The 14553-nt window shown below is 35.6% G+C and overlaps 1 protein-coding gene across 5 annotated transcripts in view; it reads left to right on the top strand.

Annotated features, from left to right (window-relative positions):
- Positions 1-4037: 4037 nt before the first annotated feature.
- LOC138308397 (CD151 antigen-like) overlaps positions 4038-14553 on the top strand; it is a 35734-nt gene continuing 25218 nt past the window's right edge. For 4 of the 5 annotated variants that reach the window (XM_069249367.1, XM_069249366.1, XM_069249368.1 and 1 more), the window contains exon 1: positions 4038-4188. The gene's annotated coding sequence lies outside the window, so the exon portion shown is untranslated. The remainder of the gene's footprint in view (positions 4189-14553) is intronic. The other variant, XM_069249365.1, reaches the window with a different exon arrangement.

The following is a 14553-nucleotide window of genomic DNA, read 5'->3' on the forward strand; positions in this document are numbered from 1 at the left end:
AGTTTCCATTTATTGTTTCTCGTCGCTACCATCTTGTCTTCAGCTATCTTTCCCTTCTTCTAACCTCTCTACCTTTTTTCCTATTTTATTTTCTTAAATTTCTTTGATCTTTATCTTATTTCTCTTTCTTCCAAAACATTGCAATTTACTGAACATTCTCATCATGGCATTTTTCTTGGTCCTTTTTTATATAGATTTACATGAATACAATTTATATACCAAAGCATCTTGTAGGTGTATGAAAGTAGGTGTATGAGTACTTGGAATATGGGTGTGTGCTCTTTTTCTATACTTTCTACTCCGTATGGAATAAAACTACTGTTTTGCAGTGACTGCGTCAATTGTATAACTTAAATAATTTGTGTGTATATAAATCTGGTATAAATAAATGGTGACGCATGCATGAGTTTGTACAAATGGGTATATGGTACTGCTTGTTATTGTAATACCTATTGTGTGAATCAGATGGGTAAGTGAATTTCTTGTACAGGGGCTTAGGAAGCGGGGGGGGGGGGGGCAACTGCCCCCCCCCCCCCCGGTTCCCTAGGACGGGGGGGGGGGGGCAAACATGTCTATGTCTTTTTGCCCCCCCCCCATTTTCGCCGACTGAAATTTTCTAAAAATGCTTATTTGAAAGAAAAAAGGGTCCTCCTACACATTTTTCGTACTTCATTCTAGAAAATTTTCCGCTGCACGGCGCATTTCCTAAAACGTTCAAGCACATAATGTCAAACCTTAAATAGTGAAAATTCAATACACACAAACTAGACTAAAAATGTCCATCAAGGGATTCTATGTGCTATTTAAAAAATGTCTCTTAAAAGATCAATTTGTTTATATGTCTTAGCGAGACAATTAATTCATTTTTTTTATGTTACACAACAATGTGCCGATGGTGTGAAGCCGGTATATTCAGATCGAGTAGGGTTGCATAATATTATGACGACACAATTATCATTTCTAAATGCAGGTAGCTTTAAATCGAAAAATTACCATGTTAAGAACGCTTTATAATCATTAAACTTTATCGTAAAACTCATCTCAGCCATTCTAAATCGTATTTTTTTTTCTCCGGGGGAGACCCCCGGACCCCACTAACACCAAATTCTCGCGCCTTTGGGCGCTCGCAAATTCATCAAAATGCATCGTAAAAATCATCTAAGCCATTCTAAATCGTAATTTTTTTCCCGGGGGACACCCCCGGACCCCCCTAACACCAAATTCTCACGCCTTTGGGGCGCTCGCAAATTCATCAAAATGCATCGTAAAAATCATCTAAGCCATTCTAAATCGTAATTTTTTCCCGGGGGAGACCCCCGGACCCCCCAAACACCAAAATCTCGCGCTGTCGGGCGATCGCAAAATCATCAAAATACATAAAACTAATCCCGGGGGTCACCGTCAGACCCTAGGAAAACACCAAAATCTCCCGCCTTCGACGCTCACACGCTAATTTCGGCCAATTTGCGTATTCGTTAATTTCCTTTTAGCGACCCCACTGTCTATAAAATGTATGAAAAATGAACATAAAGCATCTATTTTATGGTTGGGAGTTGAATTAATCTCCTCCTGTAGGTGTGGCGGGGGGTGGGGGGGGGGGGGTTACAAAATATTGAGGACCTTTGCCCCCCCATGACGTTTCATCTTCCTACGCCACTGTTGTATATGTAAGAGTGAGAGTAAACGAGTTGATAGTTATGATAATTTGTAAATTGCAATGATGAAAAACCTGAATATTGAAAATCTAGACTTGTCAGAAAACGGCAAAACTAACAGTCGCATAACATTTGTTCTTATACCGGCTGATCGCAAATGGCGACTAAATTGGGGCTTCTTGTCGCTCCGTTCGCTCGATACTCCAGGGGTTACTATATAAACGTCGTGGAACTTGCCAGTATTCACCCCTCGACTATCTCATATTAAACTGGAGGCAACCAGCGGCGTAGCTAGGTCTGTATAGGCCTGCATGCCTGGGGGTGCAGGGGGCTATCGCCCCCTGCTCAGGGTCCAGGGGCGAAGCCCCGGTAGGGGGTAGGGGGGGGGGGGGCGAAGCCCCCCAGAAGCTGACGGGAAATTTTTTCAATGTAGTAACCATTTTACTTCTTTGGTAACTTTTAACGTACATGTATATACCAATGGTTAAATGGAAGTCACAATATTTAGGTGATAACCATGCAAAACTATATACATTGTATACATACTAGACTCCCGTGACAAGTGCTCGAACAAAAAAACACGGATTTGGGTGTAAATATTAAATTAGTAAGTAATGGAAGAATTTTGAGTTATTTTTAACTGATGAAAAACTTATGCAGAATATTTTAAACAAAATTATAATTAAGTTTACGTGTTGGTTTGTTTATGACAGCGAGTCAAAGACCACTGTCAAAATGGTGGAAATTGCGTAAGAAGGGACCAGTCCTCGACCACCTCAATAAAAAAAATTGTATTAATGACCTATTTTTCTACTTATTCTGTTCTATTTCTAACAATTACAACAACAAAAATTCTTTTCTAAATCAAAAAATCTGTTCATATTCGACAAAAATAAAAGTCAACTATTTCGTGACACCAGAAATCACGGATTAACACGCGTTTTTAACGGGGCGGGAAGTGAACCAAAATTGATCAATTCACTTTTTCGTTACTAAGGTCAAGAACATGTTGCAATTGCTTTAGTTAAGTTGTTTTGCTATCATTTTTAAGATAATTATATGTTTTTAGAATATTTCTAACTTTTCATGCGATGTTGTTTTATTTTGGTATTCGTAAGTGTTTCCCGATTCAAAATCCACAATTGCTTGAGGGATTTTGGTGAAGAAGTCTTCTTCTTTAGTTTAAGTCTAATATTGTCTTCGACAAAATTCAAACATATTCAACAACTTGGTAACGGAAATATATTAGACTATTCTAATAAATTTCCAGAATGGCCAATCTTCAAGTCTTTCAAATGTGCACAAAGTTATGTTAGGCATACAGTTGGGCATATCATATATATTTATACATAACATAATTTATATTCTGCAGCGTCACGTGTATCCAATGTTGTGTTTTTTCTGACTGTTCAAAAATGTAAGTCAAATTAATTTTTGCATGCTTGAGCATGCAAGCATGCACGGGCGCTACGCCACTGGCAACGGACAGATAATTTAGTCCTAACTGTACACTGTGGTTGGCTGTGTGGCTTTGAAGTCGGTTGTTGATTTCTCTGTTGTCTTCAAAGGAAATCTGCTTAACTGTGATTTATCAGATTTTTTTCTCTTGAGCTGCCTCCAGTTTTCATGAGATAGGTGGATATAACGTCAGTCAGTAATAGTAACCTCTTGAGTATCGGGGATGCTCTTCGCTTGACGCATAATATTGTCGCAATGTCGCTCTTCGCATGCTTGAAAGGCGAAAGATTTCAACATAGATGAACGCAGTGTCATGCAATTTGAAACCTATCACTAGGGACTTTCTATTAAGTATCTGTTTAATATCGCTGAATGAGAATATATATATCAAAATAACGTAAACTGCAATAATTCGAGTAAGTACATGTATCTGATACAGACGTTATTTTTTATCGAATATATAGTTTTGTATCATACAACTGTGAAAATGTCTATAGTTTTGTATCTATTACTGTAGCACAGGCGTTTGGCTCTAGATATATAACAGAAATGTACATGAACACATTAATATATCTAATATATTGTGTACCGACACAATATACTTTATTACACATATAGAGTGTCCTTTTATCTACATTTACTAAGAGCCAGTGGAGTAGTTTCTATATACATATGATATAGACACATATAATATAAAATAAAATTAGGCCTTGAATTTCATGTTGTCTACTTCCCGTGCGATGCCTGTGAAAAAAATGGCGGGAGAATCACACATGCAACATGTACGTACATAACAAAAGAACTCGCTCTACTATAAAGTAAATAAGCAATGTATGGTATTTCACACATCATTTCGAACCAAAACCTAGAAGCTGTAGGACATTCACGACAAACAATTGCATACTTTTGCTTAGCCTTCCGGCCAACACCCACCTATAACTAGGTCAGGCGTATTGTTAACGTTATTTTCGTAACGCATGAGTGCATACTCACGTACACACACATATTTGTGCCCTGCCCAACCCAGTTCATTCAGCAACAGCCGACTTAACGCACAGCAGCCAAAGCTTACTTGGTGAGTACGTAAACTTTTATACATTTACTCGTATATTTCTGGACCATTTTGATAGTTTAGCGTCTCTTTGTATGAGGAAAATAGAATATAGTTTAGCGTCTTCTTGTATGAGGAAAATAAAAAATGCCGAGTACATTGCTACCTGCAGCTGTCGAACAACTTTTCCGTCAAAAATCAATAATTTTCTTGTTATGCACGCCGAGCACAACAGGTCATTTCTAAATAAAGCGCGGGTGGTGGCATTTAAACCGTTACGAAGTCCAAACTACGGTAAGTTGGGTCATTTGTATTGTAAACATCTTGGTAATTTGAGTTCTGTGGGTTTATCAAAGTTTATGATGCTCAATCGATGTACATTGACTACCGGCAGACTAGTAAATGTTTTCTTGTTTAGCGGTTTCTTAGGCCTCAGTAATATACAGTGATGTGCGTTGTTCCATTAACAAATTTGGGTGGGGATTGTACCAGAAACATATACACACTGTCATTAGCGGTGGTTGTACCTTGGCAATATTGGTTCACTGTATACTTGTATTTAAATTATCTTAAATTGTTGATGCCAAAACACGATTTATGTATGTGAGGGATATACCAGCAATTTCATACATAGGTATAGGTATTTTCTGATTTCACAACGGCTAAAGTTGGTACTAAAGGTTACACCCTTTGCACACGGAGTGCACTACGTTGACCAGAAAGTGCAAAATACAGGTAGACATATGCACGAGGTTTAGACTACAGGTAGACACGGAGTGCACAAGATTTAGACTACAGGTAGACACGGAGTGCACAAGATTTAGACTACAGGTAGACACGGGTGCACTACGTGTGAACAAAATCCCACTACAGGTGGACATCGTGTCCAGGTATTTGAGACCTAGACAGACAAGGCTACTGGATGTGTTACAGTTAGGGATCGGGGAAGAATAAGTTCTTCAATTTGAAATAATACATAATTATAATTTTTAAGTGTTTATTTCTTTTTAATTACAACATCTACAATTTAATGTACAGTATATATAACTATATAATACAATATTTTTTTTAGTATACACGAATAAAACCTTTTCACTGCAAAAGTAATAAAGATTGATTTATATTCATTAAGTATATATATATATATCATTTACATCAAGCATTTTCACAAGTTAAAAACAACTTTGAATTGCAGCAATAACCAGTCCTAATGTGCTTTTGAGACACTTTTTCTTTTATAATAAGCTATCAGTAATACAATCATATACCGGGTAACACATAGCTTTTAAACAAAAAGATTTGGTGCCTATCAATCAGATTTGTCTAGCGATACCCTTGTAGATCGTCTTTCATTAAAATATATACACTTTATATATATTTTTCTTGCTATTTTAAGTTCTAAAAGTATTGTACGTAAAAATAGCTTAATTACATATTCTGTATTAAAAACTGAACGTCTTTAAAAGATCATGCAGAATTAAATCCACTTCAAACTATATGACGTCCTCCACTAATTGGCGTGTCTACCTACAAGCTTAAGTACCCAATTCAGCTTGTTTTGATTCTTAATTACCGGTTCACACAATAAGTTTATGATCCCAACCCCGCAAGTTATCTTGGTCGTATATTGCGTCATGGTCCAATAATTTATAACTTGTCAAACATAGAGGTAAGCCACAGTATCCAGCTATACAGGTGCCTCAAGGTGACCATCGATAGATGGCCAGAGGGCAGGAATCGTTACCTTCTGTGTTTTGCACGGCTTTATGAGAATGGGGGCAGTATCTTTATATAATATGTGATTTTAGAATTGTTTTCTATGGAAGTTTGTTAAGACAAACAAATATACTTTACCGTTTAAAATCATATAGGTTCATGAGTTTGAAACACATAAGTACCATTCTTATTAGATACTTAGATACATGTAGGTTCCGGGGTGGGGTGGAGGTGGGGGGGGGGTAGATTGGGATGAGGTATGAGGGTAAAAACTAGCTGGCAAAACATTATAGTAAGTGATGCTGAATACACCTCAATTATTGTCAGGCAGCCGTGAAGTGGAGCTTACGGTAGCTGTACAATGCGTAAATCATGCATGTCTGTCACAATTAACCTTGAATTTACCAATAATACATGTATATATTATAATCAAAGTTAATGTAGATTAGGTACTTATTCAACATTGTAATATGGTATTTTATATACATAGTCATGATAATCAGGTGTCTGATATATGTAAAAAGCCAGTGTAAAAACAAATTAAATTAATGAAAAGATATTGGATGAAATATGATATTCCACTAATCTTGAAATAAATGTTTTAGTTAACTATACACTTGGTATTTAGATTATTTTTAATTTTTAATATATAAAGCTTCATTAACAAATAAATTAAAATGCACTACCAGTCTTTAAAACACATATCCCTATTGACTAGCATTGTTGTATAACTGTACGTATTTGTGTGACGAGTACAATGTATGTATGTAGAGAGGCTGCCACCAAAGTACAGCATGCTATAAATGGACCTCCTGGGGTTGTGATAAGGTACTACATGTATACAGGTGTTGTTAGTCTGTGATACACTTGACTGAACATATTGAAGGGTGCCCAAAGAAGGCCCCAGGCCCCTGGCCCCACTCTGGCCAATGTTAGGTAATTTAGATTATCATACCCGTGTGGTTGATGGAACAGTATGAAGTCCAAGTGACCATGGCAACTGAGCAAGTCCTAGCCTAGGGGTCTACCTTTCGAGAGCAGGCAAATTCCAAGTGAACAATATACTACATGTATGGATCATCACTTTAATATACATGTATACATTGTTATCATAATAACTTCACGCGGTTTGTAAAAGAAGGTCAGCAATATGATATTGTCAAATTTATCAAGGTTTCTAGAATTAAAATAATTATGACAAATTCAGAATCTAATCAACAACTACGAATCTACAGTTTAAGATGGGTAGAAGTTGGATTTATTTTTGATTCTGTCTGTTTGATTGTTAGTCAGACAGCATGTGACCCTACATTTTAGTAACGATCGGTCCTTTTGAACAGTGTTGATGCTCACGAGCAGCCACAATGCCCGATACTAAATTTTTGGCTTTCTTAAGCCAGGTGCTTACAGGTTCCTCAATCGGTTGCAGAGTGTAATAAAGATAATTTCTTGTATGCCGATTTTTATTAAGCGTTAAACAAAAAAATGGGTCGATTTTCTCAATTTCCCCAATGCTTTGTGCAACGCGCCAGGTTCCAGTGTAAATTTGCTTTCTTAAGGCCAGTGCTTTACAGGTTCCTCAATCGGTTTTGCAGAGTGTAATTAAAGTGAAAATTTCTAAATGCCGATTTTTTTTTAACGTCTATGGACGATTTCTCTATTTTCCCCAAAGATTTGCAACCGCGATGCCAGTTCCATGTAGCAAAATGATTATAACGTATTAAACAAACTATTTACGCCGCACCCTTTGCCGTTTTAGAAAACTAATCTCCATACATACATAATTAAACCATTTATGAATGATTTTAATTTGTTTATGTTTATATGTCCTTGCTTTTATTATGCCCATCAATATATTCTTTTTAATCAAAATAATTTGCCGATTAAAATATCTCTTTGGCGACGATTTACTTATACTAAAAATCTTACTCCACGCAAGGTTCATCACTTTATGCGTACGAAAAAGAATTTCATCTTTAAACTACTTATCACTAGCTAAGCAAAATAGTTTTTACTAGGGAACTATCCATTGATGAGACATTTGATGAGACATAACCAGTATGTGGTTTACCGTACGCAGTTAATTTGCAACGCAGTTAATTTGCTTTTATAAATTCTATAATTAACGTCCTTATTTATAAATTAAATTGTTTGATAATATATAATTGAAACATTTTACTTTATATGTATCTATTCAAATAAACATTACAGTACGAATGATTTCCAGTCATCAACGGCAATTTTTATGTTGCAATAAATATTATGTTTCTGATCGCAATAACTATTTCTATCTGTCAAAGTCCATATAGACTGCAGAATCAATACATATTTTCTCATATTTCTGTGGCACATCATCTAGTCTGTCTGTGGTCTGGATGTAGTGGACATTTTACCTGGACACGATGTCCACCTGTAGTGGACACCCGTGTTCACGACGTAGTGCACTCCGTGTCTACCTGTAGTCTAAAATCTTGTGCACTCCGTGTCTACCTGTAGTCTAAAACCTCGTGCACTCCGTGTCTACCTGTAGTCTAAACCTCGTGCACTCCGTGTCCACAATCGTAGTTCACACCGTGTGCACAATGTGTAACCTTTAGTCTACTACCAACTGTACTATATATTATCAGATTGGGGACACTCCCGTATATGCAGGATAATCCTGTATTTGAGGGATAATTTTGTGACGCAAATGCAGATTCTGTGGAGTGAAAATGGATAAAGTTGTTTTAAAAATTTGTTATAAAAAAAGGGCGTCATAATTTTCAGATAGCCATATAACTGATTGAAGACTTCATTTTTTTGTGTATGAACTATTGAATTCTATTATCTCACTTTGTAATAAAGTGACAATTTAGGTGCCTCTCCATAGACTACAGTGTATAGCCATCAGGGAAACTTAGTGGAAATTGAAATGTCATGGTTGATTGACTTTTACCTGTGTTCTATTTTTGGCCAATAGTAAGCAAAATAGAGGTGATTTTGTTTGTGACTTTTACAAACATTTAGATTATGAAATTTGTTTCCATTTGAGTAATACTGTGGAAAGTTGTATTAGTGATGATGCCATTTAAAAATTATGACGCCCTTTTTTGATAATTATGTTTAAAAAACAACTTTATCAGTTTTCATTTCACAGAATCCTGCATTTGTGTAAGAAAAATATCCCTCAAATACAGGACTGTTACTCAAATGCAGGACTATCCTGCATATATATGCGAGTGTCCCCAACCTGATTATTATGACCTCAAAGAGATATCATACAAATTGATATTTAGCTTAATTTGCATAATGACACAATGAAAACTTGAATAGTAATATTATACCAAGTCCATTGTACTGTCACCTATGTTTACAAACAAAATAATTGTCCTAGGACAGGATGTACCGAAACTTTTATTGTGATTGACCGTTTTGTAGTAAACATTTTTGTAAGGCGTTTATATAGTGAGAGAACAAGTTGTTGTACATGCTAGGCTGTCCCCTTGGGCGGTAATAATAGCCCTGTGTGATTTCCAAGGAATGTGACTCTCTGTTCTTAAGGGAATTCTTCAGACCTATATGTATTGGGAAAAGAGGATTCGTGATTGACAGGGACTAGCTGTTATAGTAGGTTCACAGGCCGATATTACTACCTAACAAATAGTATGCACACATATCTTCTAATACACCTATAGCTAAGATACAACTACTGGCTATATATACGTGTATAGTAGACCCCTGCAAGAAAACAACATGGATGTGTAAACCTATCTTTGCTGTTCAGGCTAGATTGGCCACAAGTCTCTAGAATATTGAAGAAAAAAAATCACTAAAATTTGGCTTGATTATTTGGCCATTACTATATGCCTGATTCTAAGTTTTTAACTAGGGGGAGATAATCTAGTTAAGAAATACTGAAAACAACTTGGGGTCTGGTGGCCAGTCTATATGTTCAGGCTTATAGACTCTAACTTTATTTGAAGAATAGACTGATGGAAATAAGGGTACCTGGTCCTGCTCAAAATCTAGACATGTACACGCAAATCATTTATAATCTGGTAATTAATAGGTTCATGAACACTGTTGAGAAATATAATAATTGTATTTAGACATTTTATGTTTTTTGTGTGTTTTTTTTACTTCCTAATATAACAGCCAGGGTCATTTAAGAATGTGCCAGTTTTAGGAGAGCTGGAGTTCCTAGAGAAAAAACACCAACCTACAATGTAACATGTATGGTCAGTTAACTTACTTTATTGGGTTTAACGTCACATCATCAGCCAAGGTCATGTAAGGATGTAGATGTGCCAGATTTGTTGGTTGAGGAAAAACCACCGACAAGTGGTCAGTACCTGACAACTGCCCCACATGGGATTCGAACTCGTGACCCAATTTGGGCCAAAGGTGGATGTCTTGTGGTAATATGTCAGACATCTTCACCACTCAGCTACTGCGGCCCCAAATCACAGTTACTTGTACCTGGCAACTGCCCTACATAGGATTCAAGCAATCCCAGAGAGGAATGGCTGTTGTGTCAGTCCAGCACCCTTAATCCCACAAACCACTTTCATGAACAAAACAGGCATATTTTGAGTATCATTGAAAAATCCTTAGATATTCTTTGAAATAAGAAACAGGGTCAACTATAAAATTTATTATCTATTTACCATAAAACCTTTAAGATCAAATATAAAAAGGGGGTGGTGTGGCCGGGAACTAAGGTATAGCTAGTGAGGATGTGTCACTACACCCTTGTTACCAGTGCATAGGGAGTGTAGAATATATCTATAATGGTTATGAATTGTGCATTTTATATGTACATATCAGTAGGCCTTGTGCATTTTATATGTGCATATTAGCAGGCCTGACGTTGCATTAAATAAATTGATAAAATATTATTTGTAAACTGGATATGCAACATTTTTATGGAAACCCTGAAGTGCTTGTATGAATACAAAATTTTAAATGTTAGTGTTAGCCATTTCCCATAGGTTATCATTCTGCTATGTGCAATCATTGTAATGTGAAGCATTTTGTTATGACTATGTAATCTGGCTGTTCATGGTATGTAATCGTCGTAATTTTTTCCGCTCCAAGGGACTGAAAAATGAGGACAACACTAATACATGACAGGAAATGACATCTGAGCAAATTAAGCAAACCATTCACTAATTAGGTTAGTCTGTACGGCCCTGACAGAGGACCATTTTGTGGTCAGTTTTTATTTATGATCATCATATGTGCAACTTAAAGTGAACAGTCGGGCAAGGATGGCTAAAGTCGGTAAAAATGGTGTGAATGCATGTATCCAGTATAATTTCTTATGAAATGGAAAAATAAAATCTCTCGTCAAAATCTGTCTGCGTACAAAGAAATTAATTTAAAGTATGGAAATTCTAAAACGTCCTCCCGGCTCACTATGTCCGTGGTTACATTTCCACGCAGCCTCGCTTTCAATGCTTTCAACTTTTCTTTTACTTTAATGGTCAGAACTAGGAAACTAAGCAGAACTTGACCGTCGTATTAATATGTGAGAACTTTTGGAAGGCCAATGAACACATCTAGACTGGTTTTCTTTGCCCGACTATTCACTTTAACATTTTAATTCTTGTTATTCAAAAAGAAACATGGAATGAAACAATGGCCCTAAATGACCTTATAGTTGTCGATGGGCCGTAAAACTCAAACAAACAAGGAATGAAATAAAGGGAAGGAACTATAAGATTCAAAGGGATGTAACTCTATAAATACATGTGTCCTATAATATTGCCCATGGTTGAAATTTTGCCTTTTCAAAGGGCAAGTAATAGCTCTATGCTGTTGTACAGCTTCATCAACCTTTACTGTCTGACAGTCTGTCACCAGGACATAATTCTCCAAATTTTAATTTTCTGGTAAACAACAACTCAGGCCTAGAGATCTAATCTCGACCCAGGATAAAGAGCTATAATTGTCATCTAGAATGACCTTGACCTTCATGTAGCTATGGTCACATGGGGTAAAATAGGCTGAAATCATAAAAAGACTTCTTATGAGTCTAGTTATAATTAAGAAGCAAAGGAATCTAATAATGAATTTTTGATATGAATTACAATGACGTAATTTGTTTTCATTTTACTAGTTTATTATTTAGTAATATATTTTGGTCAAAAGGCCTTTGCATGGATCTGTACAGAAGATGCTTTGCCCATAGAACTGACCGGCGGACAAGCATTTTTTTACCACACCATGTTCTTGCACCCATATATTCAATGCTTGTCACAGTATACATGCATGTATATGCAAAATGCAAGGTCACATGTGGTATACACACAGTTTGATTGACAGCTGGTGATCAATGTTTTCTGGCCGGGAAATAAAACATTGTATATTTCCCTTTAAGTCTTTCACTGGGAATTCAAATTATTTCCCATATTGATTGTACAACAATGACGGACGAGGCACAAAATGACAATTTTTAATCATCACAAATTTAAAGTAATAGATTATTACAAAAATCAGTCATTATTTTCAGTATAATAAACAATTTTTGTTCCTGTTGGCAATGTGATATGAAAGCTCATTTATCCTCAGATGTAAATATTTCCCTCTCAGGCAAGCCCTTAGGAAATATTACAACTTTGAATTAGCCCTTAGGAAATATTACAACTTAGAATTAGCCCTTAGGAAATATTACAACTTAGAATTAGCCCTTAGGAAATATTACAACTTAGAATTAGCCCTTAGGAAATATTACAACTTAGAATTAGCCCTTAGGAGATATTACAACTTAGAATTAGCCCTTAGGAAATATTACAACTTAGAATTAGCCCTTAGGAAATATTACAACTTAGAATTAGCCCTTAGGAAATATTACAACTTAGAATTAGCCTTAGGAAATATTACAACTTAGAATTAGCCCTTAGGAAATATTACAACTTAGAATTAGCCCTTAGGAAATATTACAACTTAGAATTAGCCCTTAGGAAATTACAACTTAGAAAGCCTTAGAAATATTACAACTTAGAAATTAGCCCTTAGGAAAATATTACAACTTAGAATTAGCCCTTAGGAAATATTACAACTTAGAATTAGCCCTTAGGAAATATTACAACTTAGAATTAGCCCTTAGGAAATATTACAACTTAGAATTAGCCTTAGGAAATATTACAACTTAGAATTAGCCCTTAGGAATATTACAACTTAGAATTAGCCCTTAGGAAATATTACAACTTAGAATTAGCCCTTAGGAAATATTACAACTTAGAATTAGCCCTTAGGAAATATTACAACTTAGAATTAGCCCTTAGGAAATATTACAACTTAGAATTAGCCCTTAGGAAATATTACAACTAAGAATTTAGGTAAATAATGAACCTTCATCAACTGGGGCCATAAATACCACGGTGGGGAATAAGTTGATAAATTACATGAATCAAAATGGCGGCCGCCATCAGTTTTGGCAGAAAAGGAGGTAAGTCATGGAAAATACTCTTTGTATCGGCATTTTATAGTGACAAGCATATTCCATACAGAATTCTAGACAAACCGATACCTTAGTTGTGTTGCAACACTCTGTACTTTTCTGTAACATTCTGACCAAAGTTTTGAATCGGAGCGATTTTGCTCGTAGTAGAATATTGGTAGCATTTGTGTCAACTCATCAATCCAAAACCTACGTGTTTACTCATTCTTTTACAAAACCAATTATTAACAATGAATATGATGTTTTCAGCCATAAAGGTTGCATATGCAATTGAACGTAGACTATAACATTTGGAAAACATCACATTTATAGCGAATGACACCAATTAAAACGTGAAAACGTACAAAAACTGTATGTTCGTGTATACTACCAATTCTACTACAAGCAAAATTGCTCCGATTCAAAACTTTGGTCCGAATGTTACAATTATCAATTACTTAAAGAAATCAACTATGTATAAAGAAAACAGAATAGTTTTCATATTTTCAGTCCATGTTTAAATTGAGGTACATGATATTGATGCCTCAAAATGTGGGAGGGGTTATATATATATAATTAGGGAATGAGGGGTGGGGCCAGGTAAGGGGGGGGTTCCTAGGAAAAATGGTTTTTTTTTGGTTGAATATGGTATATAACATGTACATGTATATATATACAGAAAAATATTATTGTGATGTAGCAATGCCTGCGGGCTTATGATCAGCTGATTATAACAGATACACTGTATATATATGTACCTCCATAAACAGCTGTTGAATAGCTAAACATCATAGTAAATCCGTGGCAATATATATATATCGATCACATATCCGTCAACCTTTGACTATAGCTATATAGTATATAAACATGGATGTTTTTTATCTTCTCTTATTATCATAATATTACATTTATGTGTGTGTGTGTGTGTATACATAGGTGAGCAGGGGTTGTCATGAATATGGTCAAGGATCAATCTAGCACTGATTTACTATTAGCTACCGTTATCTATAATTGGTGAATTTGGATTGGTTGACAGTTTTTTATTGTAAATTTTGATTGGTTGGTACATTGTGAATTTTGATTGGTTGGTACATTGGTGAATTTTGATTGGTTGGCACATTACTGAATTTTGGCTGGTTGGCACACTCGTAAATTTGGATTGTTTAGAACACTATTGGCAAGTTTAAATTTGAAATTGATTATGAATAACCATTTAATTTGCATTTTTTAATGTGATTTTGACTATATTT

The sequence above is a fragment of the Argopecten irradians genome, chromosome 15, assembly GCF_041381155.1.
Source record: "Argopecten irradians isolate NY chromosome 15, Ai_NY, whole genome shotgun sequence".
Lineage (NCBI taxonomy): Eukaryota > Metazoa > Mollusca > Bivalvia > Pectinida > Pectinidae > Argopecten > Argopecten irradians.